Source organism: Petromyzon marinus, unplaced genomic scaffold (assembly GCF_048934315.1).
Source record: "Petromyzon marinus isolate PM22_M1 ecotype Great Lakes invasive population unplaced genomic scaffold, UKy_Petmar_22M1.pri1.0 PM_Scaffold_32, whole genome shotgun sequence".
NCBI classification, from domain to species: Eukaryota; Metazoa; Chordata; class Hyperoartia; order Petromyzontiformes; family Petromyzontidae; genus Petromyzon; species Petromyzon marinus.
In genome coordinates this window covers 713,255-735,900 of record NW_027423302.1, presented here as the reverse complement: position 1 = coordinate 735,900, position 22,646 = coordinate 713,255, and the positions used below count along the sequence as shown (strand labels likewise).

At 44.8% G+C, this 22,646-nt stretch overlaps 1 long non-coding RNA gene across 1 annotated transcript; it reads left to right on the top strand.

Moving 5' to 3' along the window:
• The first annotated feature begins 5,128 nt into the window (after positions 1 to 5,128).
• On the top strand, positions 5,129 to 5,939 carry LOC142923185 (uncharacterized). Its single transcript, XR_012940586.1, has 2 exons — positions 5,129 to 5,277; positions 5,735 to 5,939. It is a non-coding gene; the product is annotated as an uncharacterized LOC142923185 (long non-coding RNA).
• The last annotated feature ends 16,707 nt before the right edge of the window (positions 5,940 to 22,646 follow it).

Genomic DNA, 22,646 nt, shown 5'->3' with positions numbered 1-22,646 from the left:
CACGTGGATTTTTTTCCGGGTCCTCCGGTTCTTCCTCCACATTTAGAAACGTGCGTTTAGATTCTATAGCTGCAATACATTTCCACATGATAAGCCACTTCGTTGAACTTTCATTTGTGGGCAGGTCGCTTCTGAAAAAGAGCTATATAGTTCAGTAGGCCTTAGCTGGTAAAATAAAGATAATTAAAGTTTGAGTTTTAAGACATTTGTGGCAGCGATCACAAGAGGAGGAGACCCTTGTGCGGCGAAATATTTATGATGATATACAACGTATTAATTTACTGTGATGAGCCTTCTGCACTCTGAACCAAGATGTCCGAGTTTGATTACCAACCATGGCTAGCATTGGTGGCCAGTGAAATCTGACCCAGTCTTGGGTGTACCACTTCGTGCTGACCAGTGTGATGAAGTATGATCAATTAATTCCCATGACCGGTATGACTCAGGGAAACTTTCATCCAGCAGTATCACAAAAGCACATTCAGCGGTGGACGGATCATGGCTGTTCATGATGATGATGGTGATGATTACGATGGTAAAACGAACGTTGCCTGTATTAAGGCTCAGGAGGACGAGGACACAATCACTCGGCTGAGGGAGGAGCTCGCAGCGAGTGAGGCGGAGCGCGCCAGTGCCCAGCCGGAGCTCTCCACCCCCCAACAGGGACTGTCGGCGCTGCAGGATCAGCTGACCACGTCCCAAGCTGAGAATGAGGACACTCTGCGTCAGGTAATGCTCCCAGCCTCGTTCCCACGGCCGCTGAGAACCCAGGCTCTCCTGGCCCCGGAACGGCCCAGGTCTGACCGTGACACAGCACTTGAGTCGTCAGGCTGTGTAGGGTCTGACCATCTGCTCCCCTCTGCTACGTGCATGTCCATGCCCTCCCTGTCCTGGTTTGGGAAGCGATTTTAATCTGACCTTTTACTGCAGATTTTGGGTTACTTAATCCATATATGTGGGCTTTTATAGGCGTAATCATGGGTTGTGTGCATGATGGTCTGACAAGATTGGGTGCATCCTGGGTGATTTGGTCAAACATGGTGTATGGACATCTGTGAAAAATATTTTCACAGCTCATCGGACTCCTCCAATATGAATAAAGATTCTGGTTCTAAATGTGTCTGTTGTTGCATCTGTATGTTCTACAATAACCGCACACAGTCGTTAAAATGCTTTTCTCTGTCCCTCTGCCTGTGGCCCAAGCAGCTGTTCGAAAGGAGCCAGGAGCTGGGATCCCTGCATGCGGGGATTCTTTGGTATCAGCGTATGCTGGCCGAGCTGCACACAGAGCTGGAGCAGTACCGCGAAAACGCACAGATCGCACGCTCACAGCTGCAGCATTTGGACATGCTGCGCCAGCAGAGCGAGGCGGAGGTGAGTACACTGCATTCGCACGTCGCAGACAAAGACTCCCCGTATAGCCTTAATAGACTGTTGGGGAAAGTACTGTTAGTGAGCAGCACCTATGAAGGCCGGCATGGCACACAAGGGGGTGATTGGCCAGCACCATGCCTCGCTGCCTTTGTCTCTCCAGTGGTGGTGTTTACACATCGCACCAGGTACTCATTTGAGGCTGGGTCGATCTAGGGGACGCCCAGGACCGGTTCACATAATCGTCACTGGTGTTGGCCATGAACGGGAATCGAACTCGGGTCGCCGCTTTCGAAGGCTAATCGCTACACTACCGCTCCCCACACATTCACTTTCATACACATAGACACGTCCGCGTGCACACACACACACTTATAGGCAAACACTTGCTCCAAGCGCCATCCTGAATTATTACATGTCGCGGAGGATTGCTCCACTGAACAAAATAGTGACGCGGTTCAATTTTCAAGTGCGAGTTCGCGTTTAAAGTCAATGTTATAAAATATATATTTGATGGAAGCAGGTTCGTAAGTGCAGGTGTTTGTAAGTTGAGGACTGCCTATATATACACTTATTTTTCACACAGATGTGTATATGCGCACTGGGTTTCTGAGCATCCTCTGTTTAGGGACTGTACCACATTACAATCCACCATCCCACCTCTAGTAAAAGTACCTACTACTACTAGAACATCTGCTCCCCTCTGCTACGTGCATCTCCATCCCCTCCCTATTTTTGGTTGGGAAGCAATTATAATCGGACATTTTAAAGTAGCTTTTGGGTTAATTAATCCATATATCTGGGCTTTCATAGGTGTTATCTTGGGTTGTATGGATGGTGGTCACCCATCCAAGTACCATCAAAGTTCAACCCTGCTTTTCTTCCAAGATCTCATAATATTGGGTGCATTCCGGGTCATTTGGTCACAGGTGGTGTGGTGTATGGACATCTGTGAAAAAGAGTTTCATAGCTTATCAGATTCCTTCATTTAAAATAAAGATACTGGTTCTGTATGTGTTTGTTGGATTTGTATGTTCTTTAACAACTGCACGCAGTCGTTAAAATGCTTAGCCATGTCCTTCTGCTGCCGTTTGTCCGTGGCCCATGCAGCTCATCGAAAAGAATGAGCACCTGGGATCCCTGCAGGTGGGGATTTTGGGTTACCAGCGTGTGGTGGCGGAGCTGCACGCTGAGCTGGCGCCATGCCAAGAAAACCTGCAGAGCATTCACTGTCAGCTCCAGGATCTGCAAGTGCTGCACCAGCAGAGTGAGGCGAAGGTGAGCAAGTGCTGTTAGCGAGCACCTATGAAGTCCGGCATGGCACAAACGCACATATATACAGTAATACCATTATTTACGCCCTCCCGTTGTACGTACTTTCACTATTAACGTACTCAAGTCATTGATAGCCAATCACATGTTATGTACTGTGGTACCTTGCCATAGCGTACTTGAGATTTACGAACTTTACTATAAAGACCCAAATAGTTTACGCTGGATGGCGACAGTAAGGCACCAGATGACGCCCAAGCGTTTGCATCTCTGACTACAGTAGTCACTTTCATGTGTACATGTGTAGTGACTAACTCAGAGACAGTAAGATTTTTAGGCGCTTCTTTTATTGAACGAGCACCATTGGGATAAGACAGACACCCTACGTGGGTACACACTATTACCGTTGCTTGCCTATACAAAACACTAACCATCTAACACTGACAGCACTGAACGGAGACAGCGAACACCTATCTAGCAGCATAATATCGAGTGAAGACGGCAGCGACGATGGCGACAAGACGACAGCGACGAGACGACAACGACGATGACGAGATGGTGACGACGACTATCTCATATATACGAACAGCACGACGAGGATCCCACTTCCAGCAACAGCCACAAGGTCCCTCACAGGGGCCCTTCTTATACTCTCAGCGTGGCCTCGCTCCGCCACGGCCACGCCCCCTCTCTGGAACCTACTAGCGGGTTCCCGATGGCCCACCTCTGTGACCTTTCCCCTAGATGTCCCCCTCTCGTGTCTATCGTGGCCTGCTGACGTGGGTACTACCATACACCGCAGTTACCCTTTTTTACCAGCAGCCAGCGCTATGCCACTACACATACTCTATCAATATTTGTTCCCCACATACCGGATTTATGGTGAATATTTTTCAAGTGTAAACTAATTTTACATGATAAACAACTAATAATACACATAGTATAATAGACAAATGTATCAATAATATGGCAGTCCTCGACTTACGAACGCATTTAGTTCCTGAGGCCCATTCATAAGTCGGAACGGTTCGTAAGTCGGAATACAATAATGTGCGATATTTAAATTCCCATATTGTCAGTGTTATAAAATGTGTTAAGGTTCAACAAAAGAGTCAAGCATTGTTAAACTCGTAAATAAGAAATCATGTACATTTGCATTAACACTAAAATTATAGTGTATCGTAAGTAATACATAAAATGTAGTAAAATATTTTTTTTTATTTTCACTCACCGCTTTCAAATCACAAGCGTGCTCACCGCTACACTTCCGATCCGCACAAAGATCCACCGTGTAGCTTTAATAGGCTGTTGGGGCACGTGCTGTTAGCGATAGCCTATGAAAGCCAGCACGGCATGCGAGGGGTTGTGTGCCAGCACCACACCCAGCTGCATTTGTGTCCCGAGTGGTGATGTTTATACAGCGCGCTAGGTGCTCATTTGAGGCCGAGTTGACCTACGGGAGGCCCAGGAATGGTTCAGATAATCGTCACTGGTGTTGGCCGTGAGTTGGAATTGAACTTGGGTCGGTGGGTTTGTAGCGCAGCGCGTGAATTGCAACACTACCGCTCCCCACACAATCACTTTCACATATACGCACATGTGCGCGTGCACGAGGCTGACTCATGACATCTCGTGGAGGATCGCAGCACTGAACAAAATAGTTCTGTGGTTCAGTTTGGAAGTGCAAGTTCGCGTTTTAAAGTCAATGGTAACCAAAAATTAATACATTTCATAGAAACAGATTCGGAAGTCGGGTATCCGTAAGTCGGGTCTCCGTAAGTATGGTGTTCCTAAGTCGAGGACTGTATGTATACACTTATTTTTCACACTGATGGTTGTACAGAATGGATGCGCACTAGGTTACTGAGCATTCTCTGTTTAGGGACTGTACCACGTTACGATCCACCATCCCACCTCTAGTAGAAGTACCTACGACTACTAGACCATCTGCTCCCCTCTGCTACATGCATCTCCATCCCCTCCCTCTTTTTGGTTGGGAAGCGATCTTAATCTATTATTTTAATCCAGATTTTGGGTTAATTAATTCCTAAAAAATGTTTAACATAAAACTTTCGTGACTGCAGGAATTCATATTCTTGATTCTTTCGGTAAAGTCACGTACTTTTTTTTAATAATATAAAAAACCCACGACGTTTCGATTGCAACACAAGCGGTCTTCATCATGCTTTTATAGGTGTTATCTTGGTTTGTATTGATGGTGGTTGCCCATCCAAGCACTTGAGGTTCAACCATGCTTTTCTTCCAAGATCTGAGATGATTGGATGCATTTCGGTTTATTTGGTCAAAGGTGGTGTATGGACATGTGTAAAAGAGCTTCGTAGCTCATTACATTACTCAATTATAAATGAAGATCCTGGTTGTGTGTGTGTTATTATACCTGTATATTCTGCAATAACCTCACGCAGTCGTTAAAATTCTTTCCTGTGTCCCTCTGCCGCCATTTGCCCGTGGCCCACGCAGCTCATTGACAGGAATTGGCAACTGGAATCTCTGCAGGCAGAGATTCAGTGGTATCAACGTGTAGTGGCGGAGCTGCACGCTGAGCTGGCGCCCTACCGCGACAACGAGCAGAGTGAACACTCGGAGCAGCAGCGTCTGCAGAGCGAGGTGGAGGTGAGTGCACAGCACTCGCGCATCGCACACACACACACGTATATAATTTGCGTTTAACGTAAATAATAGATTCATGCACACACGATTCAGTGTATTATGATTATGATGAGCTGGTCTAACCATCACGTTAAGCCGTCATGGTCCCCGTTTACAAATACAGATTATCTATCTATAGACAATTTCATTATTGCTGGACACAGTGATAATGATGAGAATGATTTAGCACCTTTCTGTACACCGGGGCATCTCAGAGCGCTTTACATCACATCTCATCTCAACACGTGTGAAAGGGCACCCCTAATGACAGATGTCCCTGTGGGCACAAGGTGACTCAGCACCTGGTGTGCAATTGGCATTTGTCTGCCAGTAGGGGGTGCTGATTGTTGTGTGTAATCCCAGTTGAGCTGGTAGAAGTACTGAGTTGTGTGTAGTGTCTAATGGGTCAGTATTTCCACAGCTTGTCACGGTTGAGGAGGAAGAGGACATCTCTGGCTGCTCACTGGAGCCCGGCATTCAAGAAGCCTCCCAAGACCTGCCCCCGCAGGCCTCGAACACCCTCTGAGCATCTCACAGCCCCCCACACTTCCAGCACCACCCACCCCCACCAGCACCTCCCCTTCCTTACAAGGCGTCGTGTTTTAATAATAAATATTTGTATCTAATACTATCGCCTCGTCTCAATTCTTTTGAGTGTTTGGGACACGCGAGTGGCTCACATTTATAACGCTAAGGGCTGTCTACATCCACAGTGTGGCTGTTGCGGAGCTTCTAGAAACCAAATGTGAGGCAGAGTTCTGTGTCCCTTGGGTAATGCCAGCCCTCCAAGGGGTTTGCACTGAGCTTGAGTTGGGGGCGACAAGCACAAGGTTGTGGAGGTGGTGATGGTGGTGGAAATTTAGGAGGATGGCAAGGAGGAGATGCCCATCAATAAACTAGTTGGCCACGGTGAAGCCAGCAACCATAGTCGTTCCTACGTCCCCTGATGTGAGCGGCAGTGCTGGAGGTCAGTTCCACGGTCTCAGACGGACGTGGATACTCATTACCATAATCGCACAGTTATCTTACCTTGGGCAAAGTATTTCAACCAAGAGATTCAGATATAAATCATCTGTGTGAATAATGTCATTTCTAAAGCAATAATTACCTTCTATATTATATCCCATATAAATATATAAAATTAAGATGATGCTGAAATTGTGATGTTTGCCTAATATGTGGAACTGCCCTACATGTAGTGCCAAACACTGACGCTCTGAAAAATATTTCTGCAGCAAATCTGTAGCCCTATCCCTAACTCCAAGCCTGAATAGACTATGGAATATATGAAAACTCAATGTCCAATTCACAAATTCGGAGGCATCATCACAGCGATGCACCAACTCTACTTCTTACACAATGATCTGGCTCAACCACCTCAATCCAATATAGTTGTTGCTCTACATAAACGTCGACCATTCGAAGAACATGACTCCAACCCCTGTTCGTCCCCTTGTGCTAATTCATTGCTCAAGACAATGCATTTCCATGTAGTTCTCCCCTCTTCGGGTTTTGAGAGATCCTTCTTCCCATGATGTGTCCCCAGGTTGTGTACGTCACAGATGGCAACTCTTATCCTCGTACATGGACGGTCACGTTGCGTCCCTGGTCTCCTCCCATCACCCATCACTTGCCATCCCCCCCCACCCCAATGTAATCACTCAAAACCAACTGTGATTGACTGCAGCAGTGTTTTTAACAGACACCAGTCGTGTTACGGCTATTGGTGTTGTTATCGTTTATTGTAATAAACGCATTGCCTCCAAGAGAAGTCTCGCTCTACGTTCATACCCACAACACAGACGCAAAATACATTACAGAAGTTATGTTAAGCAGCGGCAAAGTTTGAGTGATAGCTCATCTGACACTGACTCCTCTCACAACGACCAACTTTCCGAATACTCATTCAGTAGTAAGACTCTTAAATTGACGGAGAAAGCTCTCGTCAGAATCCCCTATTTTGATCCACACAATAGGAACAGAGACATACACTCATATCACAACAGTCGAAGTGGAGGCAATGATCAGAGGTCTGAGGAAGTTGGACGAGAAAACAAGTGCTGAAAAGAAGGTTACATGAATATTCTATACCATGGGTAAAGTCGCTACCATACAAGGTTAGGAATTATTTCAAACAACTCAGCCTAACAGTGATTACGAAGTTTGGAGAATATTCAACACTGAGGGGTTTAATGCTGCCAAATGTATGACCCAGTGCGTAAACGAGGAGTGTATTACGCAGGTGATGTTGATCAATACCACGAAGGTGACAAAATGTTCAAGATTGTTTTTTTAATCCTTGAGTCCAGAGATTACAGAAATTGTGGGTATGGTCTTGGACCCAGAGACGGCCTCCTTACACCACATACAGAATAGGGTTCACACGGCATGGCTATATAGAATTAGGAGCCATAATTCGGACAAAACACAGGGAGAGAGATAATGCACCCCGCCATCTAGAGGGAAGTAAAAATCACGTGAGCAGCTACAGCACCTCACACCAAGCCCCACAATACAGAGTTAGTTAGTTAGTTCATAGTTCATTTATTTGGTATAGCCCTGTGAGCCATTCGCTCTTGAATCGGGTGCAACCGCAACAAACAAAAAACATGAACAAGAAAACATCTTAAAGTGATTATGTGACTGTGCAAACAGAAAATACAGGAAAAAAATATCAAAATATTCCTGAAATAGCACCGCACACCAACGCTGTGTGCAAAAATCCCAGTGGGATGCAAGTCAAATAACAACAACCACAAGACAACTAAGATTAAAGCCATCAGTCTAACTCCGTACTACAAAAAACAAAAACATGGCCAAAACAAAAAAACTTTTCGAAATCACCAAAATAAAAGCCATAAATCCAATGTAACAGTGATCATAGGGACTGTGACCGAATTTTTAACAATAAACTACATAAATAAATTATAACACCAAAATCTAGAGCCATATTTTAGGCCACTGAATAGCAGTGGCAGCTAGGGTTGTACAACTCCTCTAGAGCAGTTTTGAGTGAAGATCTCATAGGTAGTGATTCAAGTTGCAGTTTATTGGCAATAGCATTCCAGACCCTGGGGGCATCAATAGCAAAGGCCCTTCCTCCAGTTTTTGTACGGCAATAGGGAATGTGAAGCTTGTAAATGAGCGAAGACCTGAGGTCAAATTTGTTCTTTGAAACAGAGAGGAGATCCAGTAGGTAGTCTGCGGAATTTTTTTTCAGAGAGGAGCAAGCACCCACGAACTACCAACATAATTACACGCAGAGATGGCAAGGTAACAATCCAGCGAGAGAGTGGCACACCAATCCGAGGCAACCACAGCGCACAAAGACAGGTAATTATTGGAATTTCAGGGTGTGGAAGCCAAGAGCGGAATCATACCAGCACCCCATGCCACGACAAACTCAAGGTTAAACACAATCTGCCCATTCCCCCTTCGATACCCCCACCCGGCTATACCAGGAGGGAGTAGAGAAACAGGAAAGGAAACAAAAATGGACTCAACTCAGATACAAAATGTGGCACAAACACGTGGTGGTGAATCACCCACATTAATTGAGAATGAGCTGCCAGTGAGAGCACTGCCCACTGAATTACTGAAAAATAAAAGTTTTCCATCCAAAGGCCGATGCCTGCATTCCTCAGGGCGTGTCCCTGTAGCACGTTCCCCTGCCCCGTCCATCGTACAATCATGCAAATCCGCGAGACAATGGGCGACTTTTCCAATTACCTGGCGATTAGGTTTTACTCCGCCTCCCTGCTGTTTATCATCTCCTGTCGGATGTAGATCGGATTGCTGAAATGGGGGGAGGGAAGATTCACAATGGATCGGGAATTATGTTGAAACCCAGCACACCCAAAAGCACAAAAGTGGGGAGGACCCAACGGGGCACGGAATCGAATCGACTCATCGAGTTAAATGTACGGATCAATGAGTGGTGGCCCACTTTACTCCAGTGACCCGGGTGCTGCTGCGGGGTCCACTTTCTGCCCCGCCTCCTTCCCCCCCCCTTCTCTCTCCCCCCTACTGCCGAGGCCTATATAACCTCGTGCCACGGCAGATCTCTCGCCTACTTCAGAAGTTTTTTCTTGCTGTGGTTGTCCCACCTGATGGGAGGGACTTGATCACATCAGCCGCGTCACAGGAAGTAAGATGTGGGGATGGCTGTCATTTTAAAGGGGTCTGAGTAATTGACCATACACAAGGAATCGGTTATAATCGACTTGGTAATCGAATCGTTCCAGCTTTAGTACTCGCGCATATAATACACTAGCTATTCTAGATTTAAAGCTTTCGTGACTGCTAGGATCCATACTCTTTGGTTCTATTGGGTATAGTCACGTAGGTGAAAATAAAATAACAAAATATCACGACATTTCGGCCACAACACAAGCGGCCTTCATCAGGTGAAGGGACGAAACTGTCTGGAGGACAGCGCTGGAGTGGAAGAAGCCACGCTTAGATCACGACCTTTAAGCTGTGTGAGAAGAAAAACACCAAGCGCCTTGACAAAGGAATTAGCATATAATTTAGCATTCAAATGGCTAATTGAAATAGCTAAGTTAAAGTATACACATCCGCAGAGGTACCCCTTGACAAAGGAATTAGCATAGAAGTTAGCATTGAAATATCTGAGTGATTAGCTTGTAACTGGTCACAGAAATAGCTATGTTAAAGTTAGAGCATATACATTCACCGAGGCACCTAGTACTCATCAAACAGGAGAATTTAGCGAAACACAACCACGCTCAGACAGCGGACCTTTAAACTGTGTGCGAGCAAACAAGGTGTTCTGACAAAAAAAATTAGCATAAAAATTAGCATTTGATTGGCGGATTTTAGGAAAGAGGTGGTATACGTGCCGATGGACTTGCCGTGGAGAAAGATGGCAAGCTATCATTCTTAGATGTTATGTTTGAGAGGAGACCTGATGGCTCATTGGGGCATTCTGTCTACAGGAAACCCACCCACACAGATTCCTACTTGAAACCTGATTCCCACCACCACCCAGCCCAAAATAATTATCTCATCAAAACTTTATACCATAGGGCTCATTGCATTTCGGACCAACACCACCTGACCAGTGAATTAAAACATGTACACCTGGCCCTCAAAAGGAATGGTTACTCTAACCGTACCATCCGCCAAGCTGTCTCTCCCTCCATACAGAAACAACCACTTGATACTCCGGTCAAAACCATCACACTTCCATATATAGCAGGCGTTACTAAAAAGATTTCCAAAATTCTAAACAAACACAAGATCCAGGTCCGGTTCAATACAGTACACAAAATTCGTGATCTGATCCCATCCGTGAAGGATGTCATTCCTGATTTACAGTACCCCGGGGTTTACAAATTGAGTTGTACCTGCGGTAATTGCTATATCGGTGAGACAAAGCGACATGTCTCTGACCGAATTCGCGAGCACAAATCAGATTTGAAACACGGCAAAACGAATTCTTCTGCCGTGGCTGATCACTGTTACAACGCTGTGGGGGATCACGATATAATTTTCTCCGATACCAAGGTTCTTTGCAAACCCACGGGCTTTTATCAGAGATTTGTTCATGAAGCAATTCAGATCTACAAACACAGACACAATTTCAACCGAGAGAATGGTTTCAAATTAAGCAACCATTGGAAAGATGTTCTAAATTGAACTAAACATTAAACTAATTTCAATGGTACAGTATATTTTTCAAGTAGTGGTACCCCAAACTTTCGCAGCTATAAATTCCCTTTTCACACCATCAATAGGTAAACTCCCCCTCCCCCCTTTCCCCCCCGCGCCAAACGGCAAGTCCATCGGCACGTACACCACCTCTTTCCTAAAATCCGCCAATCAAATGCTAATTTTTATGCTATTTTTTTTGTCAGAACACCTAGTTTGCTCGCACACAGTTTAAAGGTCCGCTGTCTGAGCGTGGTTGTGTTTCGCTAAATTCTCCTGTTTGATGAGTACTAGGTGCCTCGGTGAATGTATATGCTCTATCTTTAACATAGCTATTTCTGTGACCAGTTACAAGCTAATCACTCAGCTATTTCCATGCTGAATTCTATGCTAATTCCTTTGTCAAGGTGCTTGGTGTTTTTCTTGTCACACAGCTTAAAGGTCGTGATCTAAGCGTGGCTTCTTCCACTCCAGCGCTGTCCTCCAGACAGTCTCGTCCCTTCACCTGATGAAGGCCGCTTGTGTTGTGGCCAAAACGTCGTGATTTTTTGTTATTTTATTTTCACCTACGTGACTTTACCCAATAGAACCAAAGAGTATGAATACACTAGCTGTACTACCCAGCTTCTCCTGGGACTTGGATCCACCACGCCCGGCCGCCTTTGTCTCCCCAGTGGCGATGTTTACACACCACAGCAGTTACTCGTTTTGAGGCTGAGTCGACGTAGGGGAGGCCCAGGACCGGTTAAACTAATCGTCACTGGTAGTGGCCGTGAGCGGGAATCGAACTCGGGTGGCCGGATTCGCAGCGCAGCGCGCTAACCACTACACAATGCGTTACGCTTCCACATGTGCGGGTCACGTGACAGATTTGACGTCACAGCTCACTTGCCGTACAAAAAATAAATGCATTATTGAGCTCCCCCCCCCATACACAAAAAAGTGTGTTTTCATAACTTTTGCATGGTGTAGAGTCTGGAAAGTACCCACATGGCAAATTTCAAGTTTGTTGCATGTCGGGAAGTATGCTAAACATTTTGAACAGGCACACATATTCACAACTTTTATATATATGGAGATAACACAAAATAATCATTACCACATTTGCGTTCGTTTGAGCATTCAGTGTCTCAAACCGACGCTGGTGAACTGCCAGATATTTGCAGGCAAGGATGCTCTCTGTTAGTTACAGGTCCTAGTTCTATGCAAAACTGTGGAATACTTCACAAAAAGTCATCATGAGCTTTGCAGAGCTGAAAACCATTCTGACGTTTGCTCGTGTTGAACCAATGCTGCTGAAATAAAAATCACGGCCAGAAAGGCCGTAGGCTTTCACGACCAATATTATTCATAATAAACGTTTTTGGGTTAGATCGCATTACTCATAAATGTGTCGTAACCCTCCACTACCCGACACGGCCAATCAGTAAAAAAGTGTCACATTGACAAAAGAGAAATAGATCACTCCTTCAGCCCACCGGTGTGTTGAAGAGTGAATCCACAACATTTACAATTTTTGAGTACGACGTTTCGCTGGTAATTACATCCAGCATCATCGGGCAATTTGCCAGAAAGGTGAAGCCCTCACTTCCTCCCGGTCTTAAAAAACCGGGAGCACCGTCACCATCGCAGCATGACACATGTGTGCCCGTTGAAACGTGCAGCCCTCGATCGCAATAGAACCGATAATAATTATTGTTGGTACAACTTTCTTACTCATGAAAGCTCTGCGAAGTTTCAATATAATAATTCGCTTACATCGTGGATATGAGTAACAAAATTAACACGCAAACGATGATTCCCCTCCTTCACATATCTGTCTTTCCACTTAAAAAAATACAAGTATTTGTACACATCCCATTAGCCACACGGCTTTCCTGCTGGGAGTGCATCATTTCAGCAGTATTGGTTGTACACAAACCAAGCTCTGGTCCGGTTTTTATATTCATCAGCACGCTCCAGCTCACTTGAAGCAATGCTGGTGAACTGCCAGCTGTTATAGGTTAGGGCCCGCTCTGTGAGATATGGGTGCTCGAAGGTTGTTGTTTATGTAGGTTATGAAAATTTGATGAAAATAATGAAAATTTGATTAAATTTGAAATCTGCATAATTTATCCGAATTAATTGGTGTAATTATGTGCATAAACTATGCTAATTCGAGAGATAATCGTATTAATTTATGCGAGTGGGCGTGGTTATGATGCAGGTCGTTATGATAATTAGGTCCAGCCTCGGTGACGAAGGTTGGTTATTAATTGGAACAACGCAATTAATCGTATGCAGTTGTGCAGGTATTGTGAGCGTGAATGAGAGAGAGTCGACTCGACTTGTTATTTAATTCCGTGTTTTCAATAAGGATACAATTATCTTCGATTTAACGCTTATTGATTATGTGCTGGATTAGTGATTAGTGTGCTTATGATAGGTCCCCAAGATTCAGATCTCATTCGCAGAACAATTCTATGCAGAATCACGGAAAGAATCACACACAACTCTTCTGCTTTAATCAATTTTATTTTCTAGCTAAACTTTAATTTTTGGATAATATGAGAACTCTCAACCTCGGAATTTCAACACAGCATTAACAAGGTACACATCACGATTGCGTTGTTTCACTTCGATAACGGCACCTGTGTTTAATTCCCGACGCGTAACGCAATTGATCGGTTGTTGAGAGAGAGAGATTAAAACATGCAAACTATTCTATCAAAACCTTAACCTTATAATATGTAATTCGTATTTAAATTGTTACACAACACGGCATTCGGTCATTGATCATATGCGACCCTTAATGCAGATTCTTGTCACGTTGTTAACAGTAGGACGATTGATTATTATGCAACGCTGTTCATATGGAAAGACACTCAAACCATTATTATTCCTAAAGGCACAAATATGCGTTCATAGATTCGTCTTGTTCATTCATGGATACCAGCAAGATTATGCAATAGAAAAAAAACCGAACCATTCAAATACCCCCAAGTGACCGTAACCACGTAACTCAAATGGCCGCAATGTATTCCTTTGAGATTCTTATCTTGAACCAATCTTTTAATTAATTGTGTTCAGATCCCTGGCAGGGAAAACCTGTTAAACAATTTTCTTTAAAAAAAAATTGTTTGCTGGCGGTTATGGCTTTGGGAGTTGTTCCCCCCCCCCCCCCCGCCCTCATCTTCCTTTGTTTCCGAAGGGTATCGTGGAGGGAGGGGGGGGGGGTGAGTTTGTGTGTGGGGTGACCCGGGTTCGATTCCCGCTCACGGCCAACACCAGTGACGATTATCTGAACCGGTCCCGGGCCTCCCCTAGGTCGACTCAGCCTCAAATGAGTACCTGGTGCGGTGTGTAAACATTGCCACTAGGGAGACAAAGGCGGTCGGGCGTGGTGCTGGCCACCCACCCCCTCGTGTACCGTTCCGGCCTTCATAGGTGCTCGCTAACAGCACTTGCCCCTACAGTCTGTTAAGGCTATATGGGGGATCTTTGTTTTCTCATTAAACCCGGCTGCTTCCAGATGGCCCCTTGCCAGGGTGGAATTCCTGTTTCTCCGCGCTGCGAGAGAGACAAAGGTGGTCGGGGTTTCTTGGAGTATTGTTTAACTCGTTTCGTAAGTTTGCCCGTTGTCTCATTCCTTCTCGAAAATCTTTGATGTGACTCGGTATTTCTGTCTCCAAGCTTTGTTTTAACAGTAAAACGTATTAAAGGTGAAAATAATTTGATATCGAATTAATAATTGGATAAGGATTCACTGATGCATCTGGTGGCCTGGTCTTAATTGGAGTGATCGTGAGGATTGCTAATTTTAGCTTATTCTTGTTGTTGCATTTTAAATTAAAACCGTTGTTTTAATGGCAAATAATGAAAATAAAAAAATTGGTTTAACTCGCGTCTGTCTTCCTGAGGCTCGCCTCTGGGTGACCTTTCCAAAGGGGCACATCAAACTCTTGTTCATCTGGAGATCTTCGCAGATAGCTGTTAACATCCTCGCCTCGAGAGTTTTATTATTTCTTTTTTTATTTATGGTCTGTTTATGATCTCCATCTGTGTTTGCGTGTTTTTGGGTTGATGCGTTTTATGCATTATTTCTCTTTGTTATTATTTAAAAAAATTATATATATCGGCAGATATTATTGTTAATATCAATTTTGGAAAAAGGCTCATATCCAACACACCACCCTTTTAAAAATGATCTGTGGTCTGCCACGGATTATTTTTAAAATAAAAGAAAAATGCCTTTTCCCATCATAAGCATTGATTGTCCTCGAGTTTGTGATTTTCCTTACAACGCGCGCGTACGTGTCACAACTTAGCATGATTACATTTGAAATAAGAAAATAAAAGAACAGGAAAAATAAAAAATTAAGGCAACATGTTACATCGGTTCTTATCAATTATTGCTACTTTGATTTTTGTTTCAGTTCCTGGGAAACACTGGATAGCGGTTTCGAGCCCGGTGGTACACCGTTTCCCTCCTGGCATCTCTTTGTTTAATGTTTACCAAGTTATTGGCAACCTTACTGCCACCTTTGGTCAAGAGTGCAGAATATTTTTTTCTCATGGCCAGGTATTTTAGAGTAACCTGTGACCTTTCCATGCAACATCATCACAACGTCGTTTTGGTTCATCGTCGGTATGGCTTTAGCCAAATGAGCACGGTTCCTTGGTTCGTATCGGTATTTTTTTTATCCCTCGCCTTCCCTGTGGGTTTATGTGGCGTGAAGCGATGTCGTGCGCCACCAGGATTAGTACACACCACGAGTTTCCGTGCTCGACTGTTGGGGTCATTTGCCTTCTCCGCAGCCATGTGCTGATTTGATGACTCCGTACCACGATTCGATTCCATGTTTTTGCATGTGCTGGATTTCAACACATTCCCCGATCCATCATGGATTTCTGTCTCCGTAGCATCTTTCTCTGCCACATTCGCAGTACTCTCACGCAATTTCGCGACACAATTGATCGCGTTTCCATTTACCAAACAAGCAGGTTTCTCCCCCCCGATCCTGTTGCTTATCATATCTCGTTGGATCACACTTCATTGTTATTTTTCCCTGTTCAATAGGTGTATTCACCACGGGAGCGACTCTCGCGTTCTCCACCACATTATCAGAACGGGTGCATGGTGCATTTAGTTTTCCACAATCATGGTTACCCTCCTGGTTTTGTTCGTCACCTCCAGCCTGCTTGATTTTTTTCAAAGGCTGTGAATTTTTTTCCAGCTCAGCGGACACTGCTCTTCCTGTCATTTTCCTCTCAACCCCTGTGAGCGATTCATCACGTGCCCATGTCACCCTCTTTGTCACAGCAGTTGGGAATCGGCGTGATTCTGCTCTTGGCCTATACGCGCCGTGATTCTCGTGATTGTGTCTTTGTGTGTTGCGATCGCCCATTATTTATGTGCCACTGTCGATCGTAATTGTTATCTCGCCATCTGTGTGGGTAATTTTGGCCAGCAGTGTGCCGTGGCATTGGATATAGATATGGTCCTGCTCTTGGCTTCCACCCGTGGCGATTTTCGCAAATACGCGTCCTTGCACGCTTCGGACGCTCCCGGCCTGTGTGCCGTGGAATTGTGGAATTGTTATCTCGCCATCTGTGTGGGTAATTTTGGCTAGCTGTGTGCCGTGGCATTGGTCCTGCTCTTGGCTTCTACCCGTGGCGATTTTCGCAAATACGCGTCCCTGTACGCTGCGAACGCTCTCGGTCTGTGTGCCGTGGAATTGGGAACTGGTCTGACTTTGCTCGTGGTCTCCACACATTGCGATTCTCGCAAATACGCGTCCCTGCACGCTGCGATCGCTCCTGGTCTGTGTGCCATTGTCTCGTGTAATTGCTATCTGGCCACCTGGGTATGTAATTACGTTGGTAATTCGCGGGTGCTTTTTGTTTCCTGCACTGTGGGCCTGCGTGTCTTGAGTGCCTCGCAGGTGATGTTTTGTTTCTGCTCCCCTGATTTTTATTTCCTTCTGAAATACTGGTTGCCTTGCCTTGTTCACTGTGTGTTGTGGAATTATTGTTCTTATCCCTGTACAGCCAAGCCATGTGAGCCTTATTCACTATGCGGTGTAAGGAGGCCGTCTCTGGATCCAAAACCATTCCCACGATTTTTGTAATCTCTGGACCCAAGGATCCGAAAAACATAATTTTTAATCTTTTGTCACCTTCGTGATACTGATCCAGCATAGTACGCTCTTTTAAATCGTATGAGGTACTCTCGAGGATCCTCATCTGCCCACTGGGTCATAGATTTTGCAGCGTTAATTCCCTCAGACAGTATTAGATATTGTCCAAACTTCCGAATCACTGCCAAGCTCAGCTTTTAAAAATCGTTCCGAACCTCGTATGGTAGCAACTTTACCCATGATATGGACTGTCCATGCAAGCTGCGTTTCAGCAAACTGGCTTTCTCATCCGTTTTTCTCAGACCCCTGATCATTGCTTCTGCTTCTACCATTGCAATGTGAGTGTGTATGTCTCTGTTCTTATTGTGTCGATCAAAATAGGGAATTCTGGCGAGAGCTTTGTCCATCGATTTCAGAGTTTTACTACTGAACAAGTAATCGGAAAGTTGATCATCGTCATCCGAGTCAGATTCGGATGAGTTATTAATATCACGGTGGCGTTGCTTAACATGATTTTTGTAGTGTCTTTTGCGCCTGTAACGTGGGTCAGCTTTGCTCGGTGACTCCTGTTTATCCCATGGCTCATACTTATGTGGTTTTTGTGGGGTGTTTGATTTATATTTGTCTGGTGCGTCGTGCCTGTCGCGATGTTTGTGTCGGCCGTCTGTGCGTTGTGTGCGTTTTCCTGGAGAGTTGCCTCGGAGCTTCGGCTCCACCCTTTCTCGCGTTATCAGTACAGAATCCCCTGGTGACTTAATATTCAGTCCACCTCTGACATCGGGGTTGTCAGCCCCACCCGTTTCTTTTCCGAATTTTTCCTTATTCTATAATCTCTGTTTGTCTGTCTGTGCGAGAGGGTCTGAGTTCAGCGTAGCTATTTCTGAAGTTTTTACATCGTTTTCGCGTTTGTACCATTTTATCCAGTTCTTAAGCAATGTCCCAATGTCAATAAAGCTCCCCTTCCATGTGTCTCCCTGATTTGTTTGCTCTGTAGCAGATCGGCCTGACCGTTTTGGTACAGGTTCCCGCATTTAAGGGTTGGCGTTTAAGGGTTAGCGTTTAAGGGTTGGCGTTTAAGGGTTGGTGTTTAAAGGTTGGTGTTTAAGGGTTGGCGTTTAAGGGTTGGTGTTTAAGGGTTTGGCGTTTAAGGGTTGGCGTTTAAGGGTTGGCGTATAAGGGTTGGTGTTTAAGGGTTGGTGTTTAAGGTTTTTCGTTTAAGGGATGTGTGCTTAAGAGTTGGTGTTTACCGGTTGCTGTTTAAAGGTTTAGCGTGTAAGTTTTGCCTTTAAGGGTTGGTGTTTAAAGATTGGTGTTTAAGAGATGGCGTTTAAAGGTTGGTGTTTAAAGAGTTGGCGTTTGAGGGTTGGCGTTTAAGGGTTGGTGTTTACAGGTTGGTGTTTAAGCGTGTTTAGGTTTTGGCGTTTAAAGGTTGTCAAGGGTTGGTACTTAAGTGTTGGTGTTTACAGGTTGGTGTTTAACGGTTGGCGTTTAAGGGTTGGCGTTAAAGGGTTAGCATTTAAGGGTTGGCTATTAAGGGTTGGCGTTTAAGGGTTGGCGTATAAGGGTTGGTGTTTAAAGGTTCGTGTTTAAGGGTTGGCGTTTAAGGGTTGGCGTTAAAGGGTTGGTGTTTAAGGGTTGGCGTTTAAGGTTTTTCGTTTAAGGGTTGGTGCTTAAGAGTTGGTGTTTACAGGTTGGTGTTTAAGGGTTGGCGTTTAAGGGTTGGCGTTAAAGGGTTGGCGTTTAAGAGTTGGTGTTTAAGGGTTGGCATTTAAGGTTTGGCGTGTAACAGTTGGCATTTAAACGTTGGTGTTTAAGGCTTGGCTTTAAAGGGTTGGCGTTTAAGGGTTGGTGTTTAAGGGTTTGGCGTTTAAGGGTTGGCGTTTAAGGGTTGGCGTATAAGGGTTGGTGTTTAAGGGTTGGTGTTTAAGGTTTTTCGTTTAAGGGATGTGTGCTTAAGAGTTGGTGTTTACCGGTTGCTGTTTAAAGGTTTAGCGTGTAAGTTTTGCCTTTAAGGGTTGGTGTTTAAAGGTTGGTGTTTAAGAGATGGCGTTTAAAGGTTGGTGTTTAAAGAGTTGGCGTTTGAGGGTTGGCGTTTAAGGGTTGGTGTTTACAGGTTGGTGTTTAAGCGTGTTTAGGTTTTGGCGTTTAAAGGTTGTCAAGGGTTGGTACTTAAGTGTTGGTGTTTACAGGTTGGTGTTTAACGGTTGGCGTTTAAGGGTTGGCGTTAAAGGGTTGGCATTTAAGGGTTGGCTATTAAGGGTTGGCGTTTAAGGGTTGGCGTATAAGGGTTGGTGTTTAAAGGTTCGTGTTTAAGGGTTGGCGTTTAAGGGTTGGCGTTAAAGGGTTGGTGTTTAAGGGTTGGCGTTTAAGGTTTTTCGTTTAAGGGTTGGTGCTTAAGAGTTGGTGTTTACAGGTTGGTGTTTAAGGGTTGGCGTTTAAGGGTTGGCGTTAAAGGGTTGGCGTTTAAGAGTTGGTGTTTAAGGGTTGGCATTTAAGGTTTGGCGTGTAACAGTTGGCATTTAAACGTTGGTGTTTAAGGCTTGGCTTTAAAGGGTTGGCGTTTAAGGGTTGGTGTTTAAGGGTTGGCATTTAAGGGTTAGTGTTTAAGGGTTGGCGTTTTAAGGGTTTTCGTTTAAGGGTTGGTGCTTAAGAGTTGGTATTGACAGGTTAGTGTTTAAAGATTTGGCGTGTAAGTTCGGCCTTTAAGGGTTGGTGTTTAAAGGTTGTTGTTTAAGAGATGGCGTTTAAGGGTTGGTGTTTAAGAGTTGGCGTTAAAGGGTTGGCGTTTAAGGGTTGGTGTTTTAGCGTGTTTAGGTTTTGGTGTTTAAGGGTTGTCCTTTGAGGGTTGGTGCTTAAGAGGTGGTGTTTACAGGTTGGTATTTAAGGGTTGGCGTTTAAGGGTTGGTGTTTAAGAGTTGGCGTTAAAGGGTTGGCGTTTAAGGGTTGGTGTTTAAGGGTTGGTGTTTTAGCGTGTTTAGGTTTTGGCGTTTAAGGGTTGTCGTTTAAGGGTTGGTGCTTAAGAGGTGGTGTTCACAGGTTGGTGTTTAAAGGGTTGGTGCTTAAGAGTTGGTGTTTACAGGTTAGTGTTTAAAGGTTTGGAGGGTAAGGTTTGGCCTTTAAGGGTTGGTGTTTAAAGGTTGGTGTTTAAAGGTTGGTGTTTAAGGGTTTGCGTTTAAGGATTAGTGTTTAAGGGTTGGTGTTTAAGGGTTGGCATTTAAAGGGTTGGCGTTTAAGGGTTGGCGTTTAAGGGTTGGCATTTAAGGGTTGGCGTTTAAGGGTTTGCGTTTAAGGGTTGGCGTTTAAGGGTTGGCGTTAAAGGATTGGTGTTTAAAGATTGGTATTTAAGGGTTGGCGTTTAAGGGTTTTCGTTTAAGGGTTGGTGCTTAAGAGTTGGTGATTACAGGTTGGTGTTTAAAGGTTTAGCATGTAAGTTTTGCCTTTAAGGGTTGGTGTTTAAAGGTTGGTGTTTAAGAGATGGCGTTTAAAGGTTGGTGTTTAAAGGGTTGGCGTTTAAGGGTGGGTGTTTAAGGGTTAATGTTTAAGCGTGTTTAGGTTTTGGCGTTTAAGGGTTGTCGTTTAAGGGTTGGTACTTAAGAGTTGGTGTTTACAGGTTGGTGTTTAAGGGTTGGCGTTTAAGGGTTGGCGTTAAAGGGTTGGCGTGTAAGAGTTGGCATTTAAACATTGGTGTTTAAGGGTTGGTGTTTAAGGGTTATCGTTTAAGGGTTGGCGTTAAATGGTTGGCGTTTAAGGGTTGGCGTTTAAGGGTTGGCATTTAAGGGTTGGCGTTTAAAGGTTGGCGTTTAAGGGTTGGCGTTTAAGGGTTGGCGTTTAAGGGTTGGTGTTTAAGGGTTGGCGTTTTAAGGGTTTTCGTTTAAGGGTTGGTGCTTAAGAGTTGGTTTTGACAGGTTAGTGTTTAAAGGTTTGGCGTGTAAGTTTGGCCTTTAAGGGTTGGTGTTTACAGGTTGGCGTTTAAGGGTTGGTGCTTAAGAGTTGGTGTTTACAGGTTGGTGTTTAAAGGTTTGGCGGGTAAGGTTTGGCCTTTAAGGGTTGGTGTTTAAATGGTGGTGTTTAAGAGATGGCGTTTAAGGGTTGGTGTTTAAGGGTTGGCGTTTAAGGGTTGGCGTTAAAGGGTTGGTGTTTAAAGGGTTGGCGATTAAGGGTTGGTGTTTAAGGGTTGGCGTTTAAGGGTTGGCATTTAAGGGTTGGCGTTTAAGGGTTGGCGTTAAAGGGTTGGCGTTTAAAGGGTTGGCGATTAAGGGTTGGCGTTTAAGGGTTGGCGTTTACTGGTTGGCGTTTAAGGGTTGGCGTTTAAGGGTTGGAGTTTAAGGGTTGGCGTTTAAGGGTTGGCGTTTACTGGTTGGCGTTTAAGGGTTGGCGTTTAAGGGTTGGTGTTTATAGGTGGGCGTTTATGGGTTGGCGTTCAAATGGTTGGTGTTTAAGGCTTGGTGTTTAAGGGATGGCGTTTAAGCGTCGGTGTTTAAGGGTTGGCCTTTAAACGTTGGCGTTTAAGGGTGGGCGTTTAAGGGTTGGCGTTTAAGGGTTGGCGTTTAAGGGTTGGCGTTAAAGGGTTGGTGTTTAAAGGGTTGGCGATTAAGGGTTGGTGTTTAAGGGTTGGCGTTTAAGGGTTGGCATTTAAGGGTTGGCGTTTAAGGGTTGGCGTTTAAGGGTTGGCATTTAAGGGTTTTCGTTTAAGGGTTGGTGCTTAAGAGTTGGTGTTGACAGGTTAGTGTTTAAAGGTTTGGCGTGTAAGTTTGGCCTTTAAGGGTTGGTGTTTACAGGTTGGCGTTTAAGGGTTGGTGCTTAAGAGTTGGTGTTTACAGGTTGGTGTTTAAAGGTTTGGCGGGTAAGGTTTGGCCTTTAAGGGTTGGTGTTTAAATGGTGGTGTTTAAGAGATGGCGTTTAAGGGTTGGTGTTTAAGGGTTGGCGTTTAAGGGTTGGCGTTAAAGGGTTGGTGTTTAAAGGGTTGGCGATTAAGGGTTGGTGTTTAAGGGTTGGCGTTTAAGGGTTGGCATTTAAGGGTTGGCGTTTAAGGGTTGGCGTTAAAGGGTTGGCGTTTAAAGGGTTGGCGATTAAGGGTTGGCGTTTAAGGGTTGGCGTTTACTGGTTGGCGTTTAAGGGTTGGCGTTTAAGGGTTGGAGTTTAAGGGTTGGCGTTTAAGGGTTGGCGTTTACTGGTTGGCGTTTAAAGGTTGGCGTTTAAGGGTTGGTGTTTATAGGTGGGCGTTTATGGGTTGGCGTTCAAATGGTTGGTGTTTAAGGCTTGGTGTTTAAGGGATGGCGTTTAAGCGTCGGTGTTTAAGGGTTGGCCTTTAAACGTTGGCGTTTAAGGGTGGGCGTTTAAGGGTTGGCGTTTAAGGGTTGGCGTTTAAGGGTTGGCGTTTAAGGGTTGGCGTTAAAGGGTTTGTTTATGGATTGGCGTTTTAGGGTTGGTGTTTTAGGGTTTAGTGTTTAAGGGTTGGTCTTTAATAGTTGGCATTTAAGCGTTGACGTTTAAGGGTAGGGGTTTAAGGGTTGGCGTTTAAGGGTTGGCGTTTTAAAGGGT